This window comes from Solanum stenotomum, chromosome 11 (genome assembly GCF_019186545.1).
Source record: "Solanum stenotomum isolate F172 chromosome 11, ASM1918654v1, whole genome shotgun sequence".
In the NCBI taxonomy this organism is placed as follows: Eukaryota; Viridiplantae; Streptophyta; class Magnoliopsida; order Solanales; family Solanaceae; genus Solanum; species Solanum stenotomum.
In genome coordinates this window covers 29,878,080-29,885,891 of record NC_064292.1, presented here as the reverse complement: position 1 = coordinate 29,885,891, position 7,812 = coordinate 29,878,080, and the positions used below count along the sequence as shown (strand labels likewise).

The 7,812-nt window shown below is 36.0% G+C and overlaps 1 long non-coding RNA gene across 1 annotated transcript; it reads right to left on the bottom strand.

Moving 5' to 3' along the window:
• Positions 1–2,886: 2,886 nt before the first annotated feature.
• On the bottom strand, positions 2,887–5,746 carry LOC125844783 (uncharacterized). Its single transcript, XR_007444178.1, has 4 exons — positions 5,047–5,746; positions 4,814–4,912; positions 4,214–4,352; positions 2,887–2,951 (listed from the first exon to the last, which is right to left on the bottom strand). It is a non-coding gene; the product is annotated as an uncharacterized LOC125844783 (long non-coding RNA).
• Positions 5,747–7,812: the final 2,066 nt, after the last annotated feature.

Below are 7,812 nucleotides of genomic sequence, written 5' to 3'. Positions count from 1 at the left end.
GAGGATTGAATTGTAGAGATAAAAGGAGACTTGCTAAAACTTAAAAGTATGGTGTTTGATTGGAAAGCAGACATTTATTGTTTCCAAGAAACAAAGTTGGAGGGGGACATTATAGAGTTACTAAACCAAATTTAGGGAAATATATGGATCAAATATGAGTACTTGGAGGCCATTGGAACAAGAGGGGGTATATTGATGATGTGGGATATCAGAATATGGAAGGGAGAAATTCTCGAGATTGGTTCATATACCCTAACTTGCAAGTTTGAAGCTCAACTCCAAAGCTTCTCGTCATATTACTGGGGTGTACGCACCAAATTGCTACATTGAAAGACGATCAGTATGGGAAGAGATTGGTGATGTCAAAGGTCTGTTCCAAGGGCCTTGGGTTGTTTGTGGTGATTATAATGTTAGTAGGTTTGTGACAGAAAACAAGAGTTATGTTAGAAGAACTATAGGGATGAGGGAATTTTCCGATTTCATTGAAGATATGGGGCTAATTGATCTTCAAATGGAAAATGCAACATTCACCTAGTATAAAGGGGACAACTATTAAGTAGCTTCCAGAATAGATAAAATCCTGTTTTCAAAAAAATGGGATGAAAGGTTCAACGAAGTGAAAGTAATCCCACTTTAAAGGATTATTTTAGATTATGTACCATTAGCTCTACAAGGTAGGACCTGGAACAAAAATAAAAGGTATTTCAAGTTTGAAAATTGGTGGCTAGATACTGAGGGGTTCACAGATAGAGTCAAAGACTAGTGGAAAAAATTAAATTTTGAGGGGAAATCGGACAATGTTTTTGCTTGTAAAATGAAAGCCCTTAAGAATAAACTTAAGGGATGGAGCAGAGAAATTCAAGGAAATTTAGGTTTTCAGAGAGAAATTGTTAGAGAAGTTGGCAGATTTGATTTTGTGGTTACAACCATGATAAACTACAACCAGGACTTTATCAGAAGAAGAATCCACAAGGAAATGTGAGGTGCTACTGGAATATGAGAATCTAATCAAAAAAAGAAGAAATTGCTTGGACACAAAGATCAAGAACCCTATGGTTGAAAGACGGGGACAGAAACACCAAGTATTTCCACATAATTGCAAATTCCCACAAAAGGTACAATAACATTGATCAATTGGAGGTATAAGGTGAGATCACACAAGATACAAACAAAATTGTAAAAAAAAAAGGTAATTGATTTTTATCACATACTTTACACAGATAATTACTCATTTGCAATATGCAGATGACACACTCATCTTTTGTGGGGAAGAAGAACAACTCAAATATCTGAGAGTAATATTGGTCCTGTTTGAAGGAATCTCTGGGTTGCATATTAATTGGAGAAAGAGTTTTCTTTATCCCATTAATGAAGTACATAACATGGAGGCACTAAACATAATCCTAGGTGGACAAGTTGGGGCTCTCCCAACTACATACCTTGGGATGCCTTTGGGTGCTAAATCAATGTCTAAAGAGATCTGGAGTAGTGTAATAGAAAAGTGTGAGAAGAAACTGGCTAGATGAAAGGGTCAATACTTGTCTCTCGGAGGAAGAGTTACTCTAATTAACTCAGTCCTAGATGCTATGCCTACTTACATGATGTCTTTATTTCCCATTCCAGTAGGGGTCATTGACAGATTGGATAGAATCAGAAGGAAGTTCCTATGGCGGGGAAACAAGGACAGGAAAGGTTACAATCTGGTAAAGTGGAATGATCTGATAATAAAAAAAAGGTATGGGGGTTTGGGTATTAAAAATCTGCAGAATCATAGCAAGGACCTCATAATGAAATGGTTGTGGAAATATGCTAACGACAAACATCTGTTATGGACAAAAGTCATCAAGGCCAAGTATGCAGTAGAAAATAGGTGGATGACAAAGGAAGTATTTTCCCTATATGAAGTGAATTTGTGGAGATCTATAAGGGCCTTGTGGGATGATTTCAAGATCAAAACCAAGGTTAAGGTTAGAAATGGGGAAAAGACAAGTTTCTGCGGACATAACTAGCATGAGATGGGGATTCTGAAGAATATCTACCCAGATATCCACAACTTAATGTTAAATCAACAAAGAACAATTGCAGGAATGTGGACACCTAATGGGTGGGAAATCAGTTTCAGAAGACAAGTAAATGACTGGGAAATCACAAGAGTTGCAGATTTCCTTAACACTATTGGCCAGTTTAAAGGAACACAAGAAGGGGAAGATGAGCTTAACCTTCAGGGAAGGCAAATCATACAGATGGTTGAATAGTCACAATGAACAGAATGCCAACTGGCCCTGGAAAACTATATGGAAAGTGAATATACCTTACAAGGTATCATGTTTTATTTGGCTCCGATCTAAGGAAGCTATCCTAACATAAGACAATCTGATGAAAAAGGGGATGATTTTATGTCCGAGATGTGTTTTTTATGGAGAACAAGCAGAAACTGTTCGGCATTTATTCCTTCACTGCAAGATCACATGTCAGCTTTGGAGGCTATTCCTAAACCTTAAAGGTTTCTCCTGGACTATGCCAAGAGGCCCTTCAAAGTTGGGAAGAAGTTGGGGTTCTGGCAAGAAGCAGAAGTAGGTGGAGAATCATACCAGCCAGCATATGGTGGACAATCTGGAAGGAGAGAAATGCTAGGTGTTTTGAGAACATAGAAAATAATATAGAACAGATCAAATTGAATTGTATTTTAATTCTATGTTTTTGGTGTAATCAGATTCGGTCTAATGATCCTGTATCTATTATTGGTGTGTTAGCTTCATTATAGACATGGGATCATAGGATCTGGATTTACTGGTAATATGGCCGTAGTACAGCCCATGTACAGATTTGTTTCTATCAATAGACACAAAGTTAACAGTTTCAAAATAAATAAAAAAAAAAGCAAAACCTTCTCCACTAAGATCCCGAGCTTCTACCTCTACAAGATGCCTCAAAGCCAATGCAGACCCATCCTACCAAAGAAAATAAAATAAGATTTCTGGCATGGTTCACAAGCAACTCAAGTATTTAAAAGAGAACTTTAGACGAGGGAACTAGGAAGAATGGAAAGAGGCAGAGAGAGCATCCAATAGCATTCAAACTCAAACATCAACATTCGGAAAAAAAAGAATGTTATATGATTAAGACAGAAATCAACATCAAAAGACATCTCTGCTAACCCTTCAATAAAAAATAAAGCAGGAAAGGTGAATGAAAACAAACACAAACAAAACCTGGATATTCACATAATTATTCAAACCAATAAGTTCGCTAACATGATTGATATAAATTTAAAACCAGGACCTATCCATCTCTCTTGATTGATGGAGGGGAAAATGAATAAGAATAATTAACAAGAGGCATATAAGAGGAATCTTGTATACAAATCAGTGAACAGTCACTTCAATATCATGTTATGATACAAAATTGCATTAAAAAAAATCATATAGAAACCCACAATAATAATAGAAGTTATGTTAGATAAAAATAGTCGTCCTCTGATCCACCTTGGTTGCCTTCTAATAAGGCTGGGCATCGGAACGGGTTGTACCGGTACCGTTTCGGTCTGGTAGTATTCAGGACGGGATGGGATACACTGAACCGGTACACGGAACGGAACGGTATCATGATTTGGTACCGGTTCATCATTCCGGTTCCGTTCCGGTCCGGTCCGGTCCCGGTAAATCATTTTTAATTAAAATAAAAAATAATATTTTTGTCATTATTTACTTTTATTAGCATTTCTTTTTTGTTTATTTAATTTTTTAAAATTACAAACTTAAGTTATTTAAATTACAAGTTTTTTTAAAAAAGTTTATTAAACTTAACTTACAAACTTATATACGTAAAAATTTAAAAAAATATCTTTAAAATAAACTTAAGTAAAATTATTATAAATTTTAAAACTCAAATACTATAAACTAATATAACTTAGAAAAATAAAAAAAACATTCGTATTTTCGTAATTCAAAATAACTCAAAAAAAATAATTATTTTTTGAAATAGCTATATATGCCGTCCCGTTTATCCCATCCCGTTCCGTTCTGGTCCATTCCGGTCCGTCCCGGTTCTATCCCGGTATATAGTGGGACGGGACAGAACTGAGCCTCCATCCCGGTAGTTCCGATCCGGTTCATCCCGGTACCGGTCAACAACCCGGTCAAACCGTCCCATTCCGGTCCGATCGTCCCATTCCAGTCCGATCGTCCCATTCCGGTCCGGTGCCCAGCCTTACCTTCTAAGGCTGAAACAGAAAAAAGACTTAGGAGTATATCTGCTGATCTTCTTCCACACAAATCCAAATAAAAATAAATGTGCCCAAAAGTAAAGTGCAGCATTCTGCATTCTTTCTATTTCAATCTCCTTTTTACTTCCTGTAAAATTGAGGAAGGAAAATCAAGAAAAGAACACTTTATCAAAAAAATAATAGAGAAAAGAACTTAAGATGAATGTTTCAGAAAACTCCATCCGAGACTTCCTGCTAAAATTGAGGAAAGAAAATCAAGAAAAAGAAAAAAAATGAAGAAAAGAACTCAAGGTGTACACCCTTCCTTAATTTCCCTCAATCCTATCAAAATCAAAATCACGTTTGGTTCCACTTCCTCACCAATTCACTTCCATTTACAAAACTTCAGTTCTTTTCCAAGTAAAATGCATGTCCGAAAATCACAACTTCAAATATTCAAGTTTCAACTTCAGAATCTCTAGTCAAACGGGAGATAAATATCAATTCCTTAGACATTCAGCAGATCATAACAATTTAACACAACACAAGAGACTCTGAAATACTTTCCTACAATGAAATTAAATAATGCGTTGCAATTCGATAGCAAACCTTAGCGGCTCCCCGACTGCGAGAAGAGATCCAATTATACTATGAACAGGAGTGATTCTCCGCGATCCATCTTGGGTAGCCTCAAACATTTGATAATACCTGTCGGAATCACCAATTTAAGAGTAAATGCCTTGGAACAAGAAATTTGTGACTGATACATTCTATCACATATTGATAAAATGTTAATGACATTTTTTGAAAAACTATAAGGGAGGAGAGAGAAGTAGACGTACCACTGAACACGCCGTCGTGCCTGACGCTTTTCAATAACAAGAAGGCAGGCACGCAATGTCTAAACAACCTTCTCCCGAACAGCCAACATTGGATACACAGAGCAACCCAAATAGCATCCACAAACTCCGGCACGTGAAACATTGAAGACGGTAGAAGCATTTTCTTCCATTGTTTTGGTTCCTCTAAAACAAAGCCAACAATCAAATGGTGCTAACCTTGCATGTTCAACATTTTGTACGAACTCTCCATTTCATTTTCGTGCAAAATCACATCAAAAAGCAACAATTATAAACTAAAAGCCAAAATAACTACGAAAAAAAGACTCAAATGAGTAGAAATCTACCACAAATCAACACCCCAACTTAGAAAGTTTGTTTTTCATCAAGTCAAGAAAGTCAAAAAACATAAGAGATTCCTATTTCAAGATACACCACAAATCAATTTCCATTTCTCAATTAAGCACAAAGGTAATGGCTTCGGTTGGTAAGAACAAATAGTCCACATGAAAACTTTCCACAAAAGAAATCCTCTCATTCACATGAAACATTATAAAAAATCAAGAATCATTTAAGTGACAACAACTCAAACTCAAGAAATGACTCAACTCATTAGCTCACTTGACTCAATTAAGAATTTTAAAAATCATTAATATTTCAACTTGCATGCCCTCACAAGAAAGAAGTGTCCCGAAACCACACATACAAATAAACAAGACGAGGACAAAGATGCAACACTCGCACTCACAAAGAATCATCTCATGCACACAAATGTCACCTATATTTTCTATCAATATTGACTCAACTCCATTTGGTTAGAAATCTCCAAGGACTTTGTTAAGCTTGTAATATAGGCTCAGGGAAGGTTGGGATATCATTTAAGTATAAGTGACTACACCCTCTTTGAACACTACACAACTACTCATCATTTCCAACTTTTTCCACTTTTCTTCACTTTTAAAACCCATGCACATTCCATACTATTTTTCATTTTTTCTTTTCTTATTTCCACTTTAGATGCTCCACATGCAACCATTTTCAACTTTTGGAGGATTCAAGACTCATTTATTCATTTTCATTCTTTCTTTTTCAAAACTTTTGCTTTCTTTAAAACTTTCCATCCATCCCTCAATTTCTCTCTTCTTTATATTCTTTTTTTTACACCATGCCCTCATTTGGTAAGCATCCCTTCAATGAATTTTCCATAACACCCACAACTTAGGCTTTTAGACTCAACTTTCACAACCTCAAGTTCAAGGAGGGAAGGGTTCAAAGGAGGGTTACCTTTTCAAAAAGGATAAGGCTTGTAATGTGGTTGCCGATAAAAAGGATTAGGCTCAAAGGGGACAACTAAGGATATATTTAGTACAAAGGTGAGATTTTTAGGCCAAGTGGACTCCAAGATATTAAAGAAAGCCTAAGATCATTTCTCCAACCAAACTCATTCAAGACCAATATTTCAAGACCAATTGGACAAGTTCTACGTGACAAAAGCAAACACAAGGCATTATGCAATAACTCACCACACATGGCCTACAAATCAATCAAGACGGTTCAAAATCTTACTTCCTTTTGAAAATACAAGTAGCATTGAACATTTTAACTGCTAACGAATCAAAAGTTACGAAAAGAGTTGTAAGAGTTGTCACAAAATCACTCATAACATGCTCAACCTTTTAAAAACGGAGAGGTATGCTCAACACTATTTAGGCAACCTCATACATCTATTCGTGAACTACTCAGACTTCGCCACAATCAAGTCAATCAAACACTCACAAGCAATCGATGATTTACCATTAAGAAAGTCGTCACGCTCTATCCATCATCGGGCATCGTCAATCCAAATCTTTTTATCAAAACAAAAAAAAGAAGCTATAAACTCGATATCAAAAACTAAAATAGACCAATCCAACACAATATCAACATAAACATTCACAATATCAAATTATGACAAGGGCACACCAATCCATAACAAAGAAAGGAAGGTACGTCCGACAAGGGCACATTCACTATATGCAAAAACAATCAACAAAATGACTACAAGGGAGGCACCCCCAACAGAAAATGAGATTGTGTTCTCATAGTGCAAATATCTAAAGAGAATACGAGGGACTCCACTAAGATCATGAGTTTCTTCCTCTACAAGCTGCCTCAAAGCCAATGCAGCCCCATCCTACCAAATAAATTAAAATAAGATTTTTGGCATGGTTCACAAGCAACTCAAGTGTTTAAAAGAGAACTTTAGACGAGGGAACTAGGAAGAATGGAAAGAGGCAAAGAGAGAGCATCCGATAGCATTCATACTCAAACAACAACATTCAGCAAAAACATAATGTTATATGATTAAGACAGAAACCCACGTCAAAACACTTCTCTGCTAACCCTTTAATAAAAAATAAAGCAACTAAGGTGAATGAAAACAAACACAAACAAAAGGGTATCCACATAATTATTCAAACCAAAAAGTTCGCTAACATGATTGATATGAATTTAAAACCAAGAGCTATCCATCTCTCTTGATTGATGGAGGGGAAAGTGAATAAGAATAATTAACAAGAGGCATATAGGAGGAATCTTGTATACAAAACAGTGAACAGTCACTTCAATATTATGTCATGATACCAAACTGGATAAAAAAAACATATAGAAACCCACAATAATAATTAAAGTTGTGTAAGATAAAAATAGTCGTCCTCTTATCCACCTTGCTTACCTTCAAAGGTTGAAACGGAAGAAAGACTTGGGAATTATCTAAAATATTGAACAGTC